The sequence below is a fragment of the Onychostoma macrolepis genome, chromosome 23, assembly GCF_012432095.1.
Source record: "Onychostoma macrolepis isolate SWU-2019 chromosome 23, ASM1243209v1, whole genome shotgun sequence".
Classification (NCBI taxonomy): Eukaryota; Metazoa; Chordata; class Actinopteri; order Cypriniformes; family Cyprinidae; genus Onychostoma; species Onychostoma macrolepis.
In genome coordinates this window covers 11,953,716-11,969,171 of record NC_081177.1, presented here as the reverse complement: position 1 = coordinate 11,969,171, position 15,456 = coordinate 11,953,716, and the positions used below count along the sequence as shown (strand labels likewise).

General features: G+C 37.1%; 1 protein-coding gene across 1 annotated transcript in view; it reads right to left on the bottom strand.

Moving 5' to 3' along the window:
- Nucleotides 1–15,456, bottom strand: part of camta1a (calmodulin binding transcription activator 1a) — a 392,827-nt gene that overhangs the window by 14,512 nt on the left and 362,859 nt on the right.

Sequence of the window (15,456 nt, the reverse complement as noted above, 5' to 3'; positions counted from 1 at the left end):
TGCTGCACGGTAACCAAGCGACAGGGGCATGCTGGGCTGCGGTTTGCTCTGGTGTCAGTTTATTGATGAATGGAAAGACACATTGAGAGATGGCAAAAGTGCAAGAAGGTAGAAATGCAAATCTGCATTGCTTGTGCTCCCTAGTAAAAAAGTAATATATTTAAAATACATTTGTTTCATACTAAGTATAGTTTAAATCTATTACCATATTTACTGAAATATCGCTCGAGACTTAGTGATATAAAAATTATAATTTAACTTTATTTGTAAGTACTACTTACTTGGAGCCTAAAATGTGCTTTAAGGCCAGTTCACACCAAGAACAATGACTATAAACTATATTAGCGTCCACACCAGCAGACAATATCGTCTGTTATTCTCAGCACACCGCTTGTCTGCCGCTTTAAATTCGTGAGCTTGTTATGGATTCTGATTGGTGTCAATGTTTGTATCGTTCATCAGCTGGAAAAAATCGTTCTGAAAGTGATTCCAATGATATCGTTTCTCTGTGCCTTTATCGTCATAGCTGTGGTGTGGACTCTGCTATTCTGTAATATTGAGAAAGATTTTTAGAACTATATCTTTATCGTTATCTTTATAGTTATCGTCCTTGGTGTAACCGGGCCTTTAATGTCACTATTGATGAGGATTGTATGATTTTTGAATAATATCGATCTTTAAATGCGAGATATTTAAAGTGTACCTGAAGTATACTTGCAATAGTTCCACTTTAGCACAATCAAATATACATCAGTATATCTTTAGTTGGACTTCAGCACTACTTCCACACGATTACAGTGTATTAAGTACAAAATTTGATGTTCCAATTTAACAGATTTTGGGCCAGATTTACTATCAGCTTGCACCAGCACAAACCCTCTTTTGGCGTTAAAAAACGTCTGTCAGGATTTACTAAAGACACGTAGTGGGAAATTAGCACTAAAAAGGCGTGGAAACAGTTATTTTTGAGATCTCATTGAATATGCATTTGTAGGAGTTTATCTTTCGATCTGTAAATTTATGGGAGGAGAGTATTTAAATGAATCACGCAACGTGATTTACTAAGATTTGCGCTCGTCAATTCACTGGTATTTGTGGCATTATTTAACGGCCAAAAAAAGCATGTCTTAAAGCAGGCGGTATTTTACGTTGCTCTTGGTAGATTGCGCTGGTCATTATGGAAATGAGATGTTGCTTCTGTGTTCTTTAATGTGCACCTTGTCAGTAAATCACCCACAGAACTTTTCCCTCCCATCAGTGCTTTTATGGAATTGTGCTCTAACGCTAATTTGCCCTGTTTAGTAAATCTGGCCCCAAAAGTACAAAGGCATGGTATTTTTATTAAGTACAAATACATTCATATGTAAATGTATTTGTAGTTTATTTTTCACTAGGGCTAACATACTAGTAAGCAACATTTGTGTCTTTTGCACTAAAAATATATATTTGTTTAATCCAGAGGGCTATGAACGTCACAAAGCAGGCAGGTATTTTTTGCTGAAAATGTCAGGAGTGGTGTTCAGAGGTCATGCATGACAACTCAGTAAGAGTCTGGCTGCCTAGAGGACACCAGTCATTGACAGTGATAGGTCACGGAGTTTTATACTGAACATTAAATTCAAGTAACATATGATCTAGTCGAGTCAGTTCACACTAGTGCTGTTGCTGTTAAATAAAACTATATAAAAAAAGTGTGATTTTTAAGGTGTTCTTACGTGAGTTTTAGCATGCTACTATGTAGCAGACATGTTCACAAGTCTGAGGTCCAAGTCCAAGTCAAGTCTCAAGTCTTTGAGGTCGATTACAAGTCACGTCTCAAGTCTTTATTCTATTTATTAACAACGGTTCTTTCAGTTAGTAATTGAGGCTAAATCCGTTTTGAAATACTGATTTCATATGATTTTCTCAGAAAAAAACTTTAACAAAATTTAAGACAAATTAGAAATGAAAAGGTGTCAATTTATTGTCAGACAAAATGCTGCACCTTTCTTTGTAAAACTGAAATGTGTCAAACAACAAAACTAAATTGAAATTTTAAAACAAACCCCAATCAATCAAATAAATAACACAAATAAAAGAAATCTCATATAAACAAACTAAGGCTTTGTCTGTGCTCTTTTTCAATTTAAAATTAAAGCAACCACTGTATTTTAAACACAACACAATCCAAACAAAGAGGCTGCATACATGCAGCATGAGCAGTCTTTAATCTAAATTGGATTGCATAATTTCGAAATTTGAAGCAAAAACAAAATGGTCTGACTTTAGTTTTGTGAAACTATTCTACATAAAACATCTGCACGAAACAAAACAGCAGACGGGCTGAATTAGAAAGCAAATTCACTCTCTGCCAGCAGGTGACGTTTGAACATCAATTAAACATCGTTTCCTTGGTTGCCGCTGTAAACAAAGCAGCGCAGCGGTTATGAAAGCTACTTTAATATGCATTATACAGAGGCAAGATGAGAAGAAAATACCATCTAAACTTTTCTAAAGTCAGAGATACATTCATATAAACTCCCATACCAAATGACTTGCGTTTTTTATGAGTCTCACGAGTCACGAGTCCAAGTCAAGTCTCGAGTCAGCTGTTCACGAGTCCAAGTCAAGTCCCAAGTCTTTATTTATGCGACTTAAGTGCGACTCAAGTCCAAGTCCAAATTTTTTTCCCGACATAAAAATAAAGGGGATTTAATATTGATAATAACACTGAAGACATTGTATGATTATTCCTTAAAGATAAGGTTTTAATAGTTTTAGTAGTAGTAGCCTATTACGTTCTGCCCAATGTCTTCAAGTGAAACCAAACTTTTATTTTGACGGGTTGCCGTGAATACCTTTACATTTCTGTGTGTATATGATATGAGGATAGTTTTTCTCAAATGAAACGCTCGAATACTCATGAAGTGACTCTCAGAGCAGTTCTGGAGATGTTGTTCATGTATTTATGTCCTCATTTAGTGAGACAACAGACGTTAATATCACCGCAAGCGTCGCGCGCTTCGGTATGAGTAAACAAACCCGCGCGTCTGCGCCATACATTAACACAGAGACACGCAGAAGTCATATTTAAATAGACGTTTTGCGGCTTAATATTTACAAATAGGAGTGGGAGTGTGCTTACTTGTGTGTACGCTTACGTTTTTGTGTGTGTGTGTGCGCGAACCGGGGCGGAACTCCGCTGTGCGCGCGATACAGAGAGCACGACCATGTAACGTAGAGACAGAAATGACACGCCATCGTGTAAATAAGATAAATAACATAAGGCTATTTAGTTTGTTTAATAAAAGAACAAGGTATAGACCTGTTCTATAGGGAAGGTAACATTGAATTACTTCTTTTGTGGTCTGGCGCTATAGAGAAAAATTTAATAAAAAATTAAAAAATGTAATAAAATTAACTTGGCCTTCAAGGGGGGCGGGGGGTGCCGTTGGGAAATAATGGTAGGGGAAACACTGGACTTGTATTATTATTTTTCATTTAAACTATGACTTATTGAATTAGTGGGCTTCAGTCTGCCAGCACAGCATTAAAATTATTCAGACACCATGCCAGAGAGAGAGAGAGAGACAGAAGGAAAGTAAGCTACCTAGAGACTAAAGATGCCAAGAGAGCGGCTGTGTGGCAGCACCAGTTAGCAGCAGCATTGACATGTCTTTGTTCAGACACAGTGCTGCAGTCTGCTGCAGTGCAGATGATGTCATCTCCACCTGCTGCCGCGAGTGTGCTCAAAATGCCACACACGTACACTGCAGAGGGAGAGGGGGTTAAGGGGAGGGGCCACATTGCAGGGGGGCGGAGAAAAGGAAGGGACCACCAGTCAGAGCAGAAGCAACACGGTGACACGTGCAACCTTGCCATTTCTGCATAAACTATACAAACGTGGCAGTCTATTTGTACAGAGAGCAGATATTTAATGACGTGAACTGAAACTTCAAACCTCAGGTTTCTCATGATAATATTTTTATTTTTTAAATTGAATAATTCGTTATCATTTTCCCTTTTCTGTTGCTGATCTATTAACACACACTAGTTTCTTTAATAATGGCCATAAAGTATAAATTGGTTATTGGAAAAATCCGGGCCACACGCTAATCATTAAACTGTTATACTGCAGACGATTATGCTTAATCAAGACCACACTTAAAATAATTAATTATGCAGCCCTTGGAAGATTATTAAAAACTTGATTGTGTTTAAAAATTTACTTGAGGAACAGGACCAGCGATAAATTAGGAAACTAAAATACCCAGAACTGCACTCAAACCCTAAAGTGTTTAAACCCATAAACTGTTTAAATCACCTGGATTCTGCCAGATTTACTGAACAGAATTTTTTTTTAGAACAGTATGTTGCTTCAAAAAGGCTATATTTCAAAACATAGTGTTTACTGTGCATTACATGTTTTCTGCTGGGTTCAGCATGTGCCAGATGGCCAATATAATAGAGAAACTCTACTTTCAGCATCATGTCTGAGATACTTCTAAGGGTGCTACTCACAGTATATGTGTGAAACAGGCCTAAGTCAATATCACCATGTCTGTCATTCCAGAGACTGCCTTCTTGTGTGAGCTTCCCTAAACTGCCTCCAGCTCCTGTTTAAGCATTTCAACATCTGCCTCTGCCTCAATGCAACCTTCAACCACAACTTTCTCTCCTCTTCATTTCATCCCTGCTCTTAGAATGACTCATGGGCACCGAGTCACGTTCACGGACATCAGGCATACGTTGTGTATGTGAGCTGCAAGATCCTGGGGAGTAATGGCTAAGAAAGAGAGAGAGCTGATAGACAGCTCAATGAGACGAGAACTTCATTAAGGGTCTATTCACTATTTATTCCTGTGGGAGACTTGATGAGTCAGGAGCTGAAGACTCTGAGTGTGTGTTTATTTTCAGCTCAGGAACTGCTTCTATATCTTTGAGGATTCTGTCTATAGTGTCACATATACACAAACACACACCTGGAATTATCACAGAGAGTCTCTAGCGGAGTCTCACTTTGTCTACTTCACTCTTCCTTGCATCTTATAATGCTGAGTGTGTAGTTATGGGAGCAAACACCTGGACTGCACTTATTTGTTGCAATAAACCACTGCAATAATGTACTGCATTAATATATAATCCTATGCAAGCGGATATAAGTGCTATGTGGGTGTAGCTGTTATCATCTTTCTGTTATATTAATGTTAACAGTGTCCACTTAAATGAGATTATACACAATGCTTGCTTTCATATATACATACTGTATAAACAAACTGCATTTGAGAAAAAAAAAAAAGTAGTTTGGAACAATTTTGTCACACATGACCAAATTACATGCATATCCAATTCATCAAGTGGCATCCAGTTGAAAAATGTGTTTAAAAATTATAAACAGACAAGCTGAATGCATTGCATTGTGGGATACAGTATTCCAGGCAGTGTGTCCTGTTTTGAACTGTATATTTTGGCAAATGTATGCAGTAGATAATCTGAGTATTCAATGCATAGAAAATTGTATACTGCAGGCTCATAGAGCAGTATGGTAGCATGCTGCTATTTTTAACTATTCATCCATCACAAAATCCCATGCATGGCCATCAGGTGGTGGATTATACCCCAGCTCTCCAGAATGATGGTGTTCTGGAGAACCCCCTTCCTGAGTTAAGCTCCGCTGGTTGACGTAGGCTGATATTTAGTGGAGGAGAGGGGGAGTGACGCTGGCAGAGGCTCTCCCAGCTGAGACCACCATCTGCATTCACCCTCTCATCTCAAGAACAGACAACATGAATAGACAGTAGTATCGTTCACTTTATGAGGATGAACTATGAACTAGGGTAATGCATCATCTCCAATACTGCTCTGTCACATTACACATTACCAACCCATAATGCAAGTACTGACAATGAAAAATAGAGTGCTAATAGAATAATAGTATTCAGAATGAAAGAAAGACTGACTTTTTGATATATTATTAGAAAGACAAAAATAAAAAATATCTACTTAAAATTAACAACAGATGAAAGCAACAGGTGATTGCAAGTGTGAGGATCACTAATGATTAATTTTATCACTTTAAAAGACGTGAAGATTTCTATTCATACTAATGCATCACACTCACAATGATACAGAAATGACAGATTTTGTAAAAATCTTGAGCCCAGATTTTTATAATATTAATGTAACGTGGGGTTTTGTGTTTTGTTTGATATTCATGTTTTCGTGTCTTTTATTTTGGAGTTTAGTTTGTGTCATGCTTCCCTTGCCCTCATGTATTCATGATATTGGTCCTTTGGTTCATGTGTCATGTTCTCATTGGTTGGTTCTTGTCATGTGACCTGTATTGTTTGCTATAAGTAGCCATCATGTTGCCATTGTCTCTCGTTGTGTATTGATGTTGTAACCTGCTGTCGGTGAGTTAAGTCTGTTCATGCCAAGTCAAGTCTTTTTCTGGTCAAGTCTTCGTTTGTTTGGATTTTGGGTTATACTTTTGTAAATAAAACCGCACTTGGGTTCTACAACTTGCTGTTCAGTGGACTATTGTTACAATTAAAACGATTTTTTTTTTTTTAATTATCACATGATGTCATAATGAGGATAAAAATGTGAAATGATCACATATTAAGTCAAAATCATGAGATAGAAGTCTTAATTATGAAATAAAAAGTTATGGCAAAAAGTAATGTTTTTTTTTTTAACTGCCATAACTTTTTATCTCATAATTTTCACTTTTTATGATTTACCATTTCCATAATTTTGCTCAACAATTGAGCAAAAATTGCAGTTTTGCTCAATAATAATTTTGCTTAACTTTTTATATCATAAATGTGACTTATCTCATGATTTTGACTTAATATGTGATCATTTCAACTTTTTAACCTTACTAATTTTGCTATTGAGCAAAATGATGATAATTGTGGAAATCTTTTACATGTGAACAGAAAAAACCTGCAAATGGACTGGAGTGATTATACAATTCTTTCATTACAACAACAAAGCACAAATCTTGCAGCTGCATTCACAGTGCAAATGTTTAAAAGTCCATTCCTTATTTAAAGGTGCAGTTGGAGATCTCGGAAAATGCTAACTGTAGCCTGATAGCACTGAAAGTGAATGTCCCACCCTCCCTGCAATCGCTGTCCAAAGCCACGCCCCCTGAACGCACATACGCTCAAAGAGCAGAATACCAGAGACAACAAATTACTAATACCGAGCGTTTTGATTGGACAAACATTTCTTGGTCCTACACCTTCCACAGAATATATAAATACATTTAGACCACTTAACTTAATGACTGCTATCAGGATGTGAAGAGACTTTCAACCAGAATAATAAAAAATGTTTCTGAAGACAATCGCCTATGGCACCTTTAACAAATTTCTTAACTGAGAAGTTTAGATATACAAGATTTCAAAAACTTAAACAACTCTACTGTCAAGACTGAGAAGGGTCTATTTAAAGATTAAACATATCAGCCTTGGAGAACATTGTAGGTCAAGGTGTCAGTACTGATTGTGGTAAGTTAAACCGAAAACCCTTCCATCTGCACAGTATGTACTAGATATTTCTGCCACAAGCACACACTCATACTTTGCCACACTGTAGTAAGAAGTACGCATTCTAAGCATAAGGCAAGGTAATATGCTTATCCATAATAAGTATCTTAGAGCTGATAAACAGTACCAATAAAGCTATATTCAAATATACACAGCTAGAAACATGAGCGGATTTCTATATTTCTGTCCATGTCTGCTGCTGGAATATTACCACAGGCAGCAGCACTATTTACAACCACTGAGGCCTCTGCAAGTGTCTTGTCCCATAACAGGAATGCTTACACAGAACAAGTCTCTTTGAGTCTAGACTTCAAAAGTGCCACGAGCAAGGACTGACTGTCAGTGCAGCAGAGATCTATGCTATCACTGCATGCACACAAAACAAAACTCCTATTTTCTCAGGTGTCACAACAAGAATGGAGTGTTTAAAAAAGATTTTGAGATCTGAACTTTCAGCTCCAATGGACCTGCTGTTTCAGAAAGCTCAAGCACTAGCAGAAAATGCCATCAGCCGACTGTTACATACATGTTGCTTTGCCATTAAGGATACTACTGATTAAATGGGTTAATGTGTGCGTGACCCTTCTGGAAACACTCCAGTCCTGAAGGAAACGGATAAAGGGATGAAGCCTTTCCATGACTGACTCATGACATGGCAATGTGCTAATCACAAACTGTACTACTGTCTATCACAGGCATAGAGCAGTGGGAACATGATAGTATTCTGTCTTTATTAGTGAGTAACCAAACAACAAGCGTTCAACAGTTCAATCAGCAATATGTTAATATTGAGGAACTTACATTTGAAGGCTGTTACTTTGTCTGTTTTTGTGACGAACATAATATTGCTTTTATACAACAGTTTAAAACCCCCCTGTTTCAGCACTGGTCTTTCACACCTTAGATCTGAAAAAGACTCCAGAAATGGGTGTGTAAAACTGTGGAAAAGTGGGAGTGTAGAGGGTGGGAAGAGAGGAGAAAACAACCAATAAAACACAGACCTACAACACACTCAATATATTAAAATATATTTAAAACAGAAAGAATAAAGGCATAGTTACTTTTTGTTTACTCTTTGGATTTTCGGTCTATATCATTGTTTGGTGTGTATCGTACCGTTGTATCAGTGCCCTTATTTGTGCATATTTCATTTGAAGACATGATATGTGCGCGAACACGGTGCTGGTTCATGTTTGGAGCACGAGAGAATATAAAATATTCTCACAAACACTTGAAACACGCTTGCTCCGGTCCGGATATGAACTATGATCCGCGCAGTGAGCTCTCATGTGCGCTCCATGTGTTGTTATATTAAATATTGTTGTGGTCATGTTCACAGAAATGAACTGACAGCGCGAAGCTCTTTCATGAGATTTGAATTCTCCGCTGTAAGACTACCTCATGCATAATACAGCGCAGTGATTGGATGGTAAGAGTTCATTCTCATGAATAATGAGAATAGCTCGAAAAAATGATAACGTAGACGCGTACTCATTAGCCATGGCAGTCAGTCACCACTCCAGATTAACGCATATATGTAGGCTCAACTTTTCTTTTTGAACCGGAAGAACAAAAAAAATAACCACTTTTTCCTTAATAATAGACATAATGAGTGCTATTGTTGTTTTCACTGATGTGCAACCTGTTCATATATGTTATCCTCTCAAAATAAGTGTTTTAGGGTTTCATGACCCTTTAATAAGCAATATGTTGATATTGAGGAACTTAGTTAGCGGAACAAAAACAGACAAAATAACAGCCTTCGAATGTAAGTTCCTCAATATTAACACATGATTCACTCACAGACAGTCCCTTGTTTCTTCATTGACTCGCTCAAAAAGACAGTTACATGTTTCGTTAACTTTAAACCATTGCTTCCAGTTAAAATTTTCTATCCATAATATTGCTTTCTGCAGGGAAAGTCATCTTATCTGAATCAGGAGAGAAATATGCATAGATCAAAAACTGTTTATAAAAAGTCCAAAACAGTTCTAAACAAATATGTTGGTGGTTTTTGATGTGAGAGAACAACAGGCGATGAACTTTTTCACTGGAGGAAGCATTATTATGGATTATAGGCTCACATTTTGAACCAAAGCAGTGCTTTAAAGTTAAAACACATTAATGATAAATTTGTTTCTTACAAACACATTAACTGATGGACTGGAGTCGTGAAGATTGCTTGTGGATTATTGTCATGTTTTTATCAGTTGTTTGGACACTCATTCTGAAGGCGGAGGCAGAGGATTAATTGATAAGCAAGTAATGTGATGCTAAATTTCTCCAAATCTGTTCTGATTAAGAAACAAACTCATCTATATCTTGGACGGCCTGAAGGCGAGTACATTTTCAGCAGGGTGAACTAATCTTAAACAAGATAAATAAATGCTTTAAAAGAACTTTTTATTTATATGTATATTTCATACTAACTACAATTATCTAAATACTTTAACAGAATTAATTAATCTTGGTTAATGCTAATTTTATATCCATTAGGATTAATTAATGCATTACCCTGAACTGACAATTAACAATAATTTAAGATTTATACTTGATATACATGCATTCATCTCATGATATCAACGCATTAACTAATATCAACATATAGAACCTTCTTGTAAAGTAATAACATATTTTAATTGACTAATGCATATTATACATGTATGCACACGGCACAAAATTCTGTTGCATATACTTTATTCTCCTTTCACATGATTTTGAGCAAACTTGAATCCTGTCTCTTTCTGGTTGAATGGAGCCCTCCAATTTAATATCCATACAAACCAGCAGCAAATCAAATTAAATCTGAAGCAGGCATCTCCATGAGCTAACTGCTTTACCCATCCTCCAAGACATGCCCTGGTTATATCTCCTACTTCATGTGGCACTGTGTGACACATTTATTCATGCACTAACAAATCTTTTTTTTAATGCTTGGCAATAGTTCCAGACTAATACATCATTATACATAATCTTGCTGTATTGTGAATAATCTTTTATACAAACTTTTATATGTACCAGTCCACAAAAATCTCACAAAAGACTGTTATTAATGACTTTACTGTTCATGTGAGTCAGCTACATTTTGCTCAGCTCTCCCTGTCATCATTCAAACAAAGCATACAAAACAACCAAGCAACAATGCTGACTACAGTGTACAATGTCAAATATATTTCAGTGATAAAACTAACAGTGGAAATGCTTTCATCAGCAGTTTGATTTGGTATCAGCATATCTTCCCTTCTGTCATTTACTCATATAGTATATTTCACTTTAACTGGCTTATCACTCTTTTAAAAAAGACAAAAGCCTCAAAAAATCTAATTTTCAATCAATTTCAGTGTTCCTCTAACAGTCTAAGGGCCGCTGTGCCAATCTCCCTAACTGCTGTCTGATTTAACACTAATTAACGATTGTGCCCTTGAGGCACATTGTGTTAGATAGAAGCCACTACAGCAGAATGTACTCTGTACTGGTCTGGGGTGTAAAAATATGATCTGGATTTTGACCAATCCCTGCTAGAAACTGGCTGAATCAACAGTGGGGAAATGCATTTGCAAGGAATTTTTCATTTGAAGACTTCTTCAAATTAATCTTAAAAGCAACTCAGACACTTATTTTCTTATTTACCACAAGAAAAAAAACTGTGCACACTAAACCAAACATCAAGCAATGTCTATTCACTATATGAATCAACATGTTTCTCAGATTTAATGCAGTAAACAGAGCAGGATCTGGCAGAGTGCAATCAGTTAAGAAAGTCTGGCACTGCACAAGAAGCTCGCTAATCTTAATGGATATTCAGTGTGTGATGATAGCTGCAGAAACATTGTACAGAAATGACTCCTTTCCTTAACAAGATGACTGTCATGACTAATGACCTTAACTTTCTATGAAATAACCTGACCAGAGGTCCTCTGAAGCTCAGGTTAAGTGTTCTGACATTTCCTGCATTACTCTAAATGAGGTACAATTTAATAAAAGTTTCCAATAAGACAAACTGAATGAAACAACTGAACAACTATGAAATAAAATGCATTAACATTTTTTAAAAAGCATATCAATTATAAAGAACTGACAGTGTTTTAAAAATAGAATGAATGTAAATCCCTCAATCAATCAATCAATATTCACAAGCACTATAAATTTAGCATTTGCAATGTTCAGCAACAAAACGCATGCCAAAAATTACAGCTAATTTATGAACTCTTGGATGGAACATGGTAGGGAATATTAATTCAGAGGTAATAAAACCATTGAAGTTGTAGAGTCGTTGAGTTCATTAACCCTATGTTGCCTCAGGATAACAAAGCAATTTTCTACACTGTGCAAGTACTTATGGTAAAGGGTGATTGATTCTTCACCCATCAAAAATATTCAATTTGTTAGTCAGTAAACTTCATTTTCAAACATTTATTGCTTAAACGTGTCCTTCAGAAGCAACACTACATGACAGTGGAGTGGATATAGCTCACATGTGCATTGATGTCAGACATGCAACAACTATAGAAAATATTTCAGTAGTCATATACATGTATTTTTCTATTTTTACATTATTAGAGTAGCTATCTTTTTTGTATTGAACAATTAAGTTAAGCTTAGGCAATAAGTTATTTAGAAAACAACTATCAGATTCTGTCATGCAGCACTGTTCTTAAAAAATTTAAAGTAAAAACTAATTTCCTCAAGACATACACGAATGTGACCCCTTTGAATTCTAAAGTAACATTTTATGCAAAAAATGCGGGGGGAACTTTAACACTGATTTCATAATGCATGCAATATAGGCTTAACTTGCGAGAAATCATCCCTACAGTCTTTCCATTCAGCACATCAGTATCAACAGGTTGTCGAGGAGGACATTGTTGGAGAACCACGAGTCTAATGATTGCTAAACTCTATTTTCCCGCCACAAACCATAACCATAACCACTATACAATTCGTTCGTCTCACTTGTGTCGTATTTTTGAATGTTTCACGAGCTCACTTGCGAGTGCCTGATGCGTCGCTGTCCTCGGTGCTGAAAACAAGAGCGCAGATCACAGGACTGCTGTGTGTGTTACACACACACACTCCGGTCACGACTACAGCTAACAGACCCACTAAATGACAAGACTGCCGCACAAATGAGCTGTTTTCCTACTTTTGCAGTGTGATGCTTTGCTGCAACGAAGTGTAATACAAGCGGATCTCTGTAATTTCCTGTGTAAAAAGATCGAAATGAGAGTAAGACGGCGAGCACATTCAGCTTAGAGAACCTTTTTCAAATCATGAAAGGACCATATATTAAGGATAATAAATAAAAAAAGCCTCAAAGCCGGAACAATCAGGTGGTCTGTTCAAGTTCTGTTCAGGTGGTCTGGTCCAGCATTTATTCACTAGCGCCTCGTACTTCATGTATGTTCAAGATCAGAGTCTGATGTCTATTTTGGAAGTTGACACATTTAGTTCTATAGGAAACTATAAAGGCAGCGCTTCAGTAGAGACTGAATTCAGGCAGAACGGATCAACTTGAGCCTCAACGGACTTATTTTTCGAAACACAATCTAGCAAGGAAAGGTAGGAAAAACGCACAGAGCGTAACAGCTGAAGTAAAGCACTATGTTCACTTGGTCTTCCACAGATGGAAATGATAAGGGTTTAAAGTGGGCTAAGCACATGTAGTAACTTTAGAGACAAGACTACACACACACAGACACTAGGTTCATTCAAACATGTCCAACCTTCTATTTCACTGTCCATCGAGAGTCGCCCTGCAAAGCAAACGGTCCCTTGTCTTTAGGAAAAGCAGATGTCATTCATCGGCATCCTGACCACAATGTCCCAAATGGCCGTGTCTCACACACGCAGTTTGCCCCTATATTTACTAATACTGGGCAAAATAAATATCCTTTTTATACTGTGGGAATGTCCTAAAAGGTCTCATCAACAATAGAAACAAGTGTAGAAGCGACGTGCAAGAGCAAAGAGAAATGTAAAGCCCGCTCACTTACTCTCGTACTCTCCCCCCGCCCCTCTTTACTCCAGCACTACGGCCAGTGTTGCCAAGTCCGCTTATGATAAGCCACTTCGGCCTTGTTATTTCATAAAGTCTTTACAATGTGAACATGTTTTGGTTGCGGTTTTTGGACTGTCGCGTGTTTTGGGATCCATTAAATATATTTTAGTAGTTTTAAAAAATATGTATTTAATTCAAAGACATCATTTTGCAAATAAATCTCGCTCGCTATGTTTTATCTAATTTATATGTTTATGTTTTAAACACAACAACTCTCTATCTCTATGAATTATGAAAAAACAAGCGCAGGAACAAAACAAAAAGGAACCTCTAATTTAGTTATAAGCGCATTTATAGCGAGATTTGGCAACATTGACTACTGCTCCCCCCTGCGTGCGCGTGCGTGAATCACAGAGCGAGGAGACGCTGCGCACGTGCCGCAGGTAAACAGACGCCCTAGTTTTTCCACGATCCATGAAGACAAAGCAAAAAAAAAAAAGAAAAAAGAAAAACTTCACGCAGAAATTATTAATGGAAAAGACAGCATTTGACACTGTCTTTCCATTAATAATTACTATTCCACTTTTTCCTCAATGTTTCATACCAGATTAGTACATCTCCCCATAAACATTTAACGTTGTTTTGCGTTCACGCAAATAATACGCAGCCAGACAAATAATTTTGGATACATGTGAACGACTGTTTATTTTTTTATACCTATAAATTACAGCCATTGTGAGAAACCGATGTTAATATGCTGGTTCATCTCGGTAATGTGCAAAGAGCGGCATCGATTGACCACTGAATAACTAGACAGTAATTTGGACGCACACTTAAATCGGTGGACAATATGAACTGGCATGAAGACAATATATTGGCCATGGTTACAGTGCACAACGACTCCAGCCTGTGGCTTCCTACCTGCAATGCTGCAGAGAGAAGCAAAGCCCCGCCCCCATTCTGCATTATGACAAATCAAGGCAGGCAGCTGTGTGCCATTAGAGCATCAGAGCATCAGAGCGCACAGCTGAAAAGAAACGATAAATGTAGTGTCAAACAGCAGACGCTGAGGTTTGTCTCGAAATCGTTTTATTTGACAGTAGTGCTCGATATAGAAACCAGGCTGTGGTTTAATGGCCAGGAGTGAGAGCCAGTGCAGAGGCAAGCATAAAACCCCAAAATCCAGTAACTGGATTGAGTATGATTATAGTTATGGCCCTCTTCTGAGAAACAACAGTCACGTCTGCCACATCCTAACTGCTTATAGCATGTGCACAATGTCTTTTTTATATACTTGTAGGGATACTCATAACATGCCAAACAAACAAGACACTTCCTATCTAAAACTTACGTATTATTGCTTTTTCTAATAGCATGGTCTTACTGTATGTACTAAGTCCATTGATATTCTACCCAGCTTCACCTGTTAAGTAAGTGCAAATTCACTTCCGAACATCACACTCAGTTGAACCACCCATTATTTCATGACTCAGAGCAGGAGTCGGGAATAACTTACAAAATGGCTTTGTGATTTACTCGCATACTTCAACACCCTCATTTCCAGGCAGCACCGTGTTTCCTGCCGTGCTTAAAGTCAAACCAACTCATGACTCAATCTGATTCAGTTAAGCTTATTCTTATCCACTAATCCACTAAACCAACCTTTTGCTACTTAAGTTTATAAAACACTGAGCTAAATGAAAATACATTAAGAAACAGTTCTTGAGAACTCCATAAATGCTGAATAACCACAACAATGTGGTATACTGTAGACAGTAGTCTAAGTGTGCATGCAAACAAATTCAATGCATTTTGGACTATATATGTAATATGTACTGTAAAATATATGATCAATAAGCCACAAGAATGTTTTTCTACATCAAAACTACTTTTCAACTTCCTTTTTCAGGTTATACGAGATTC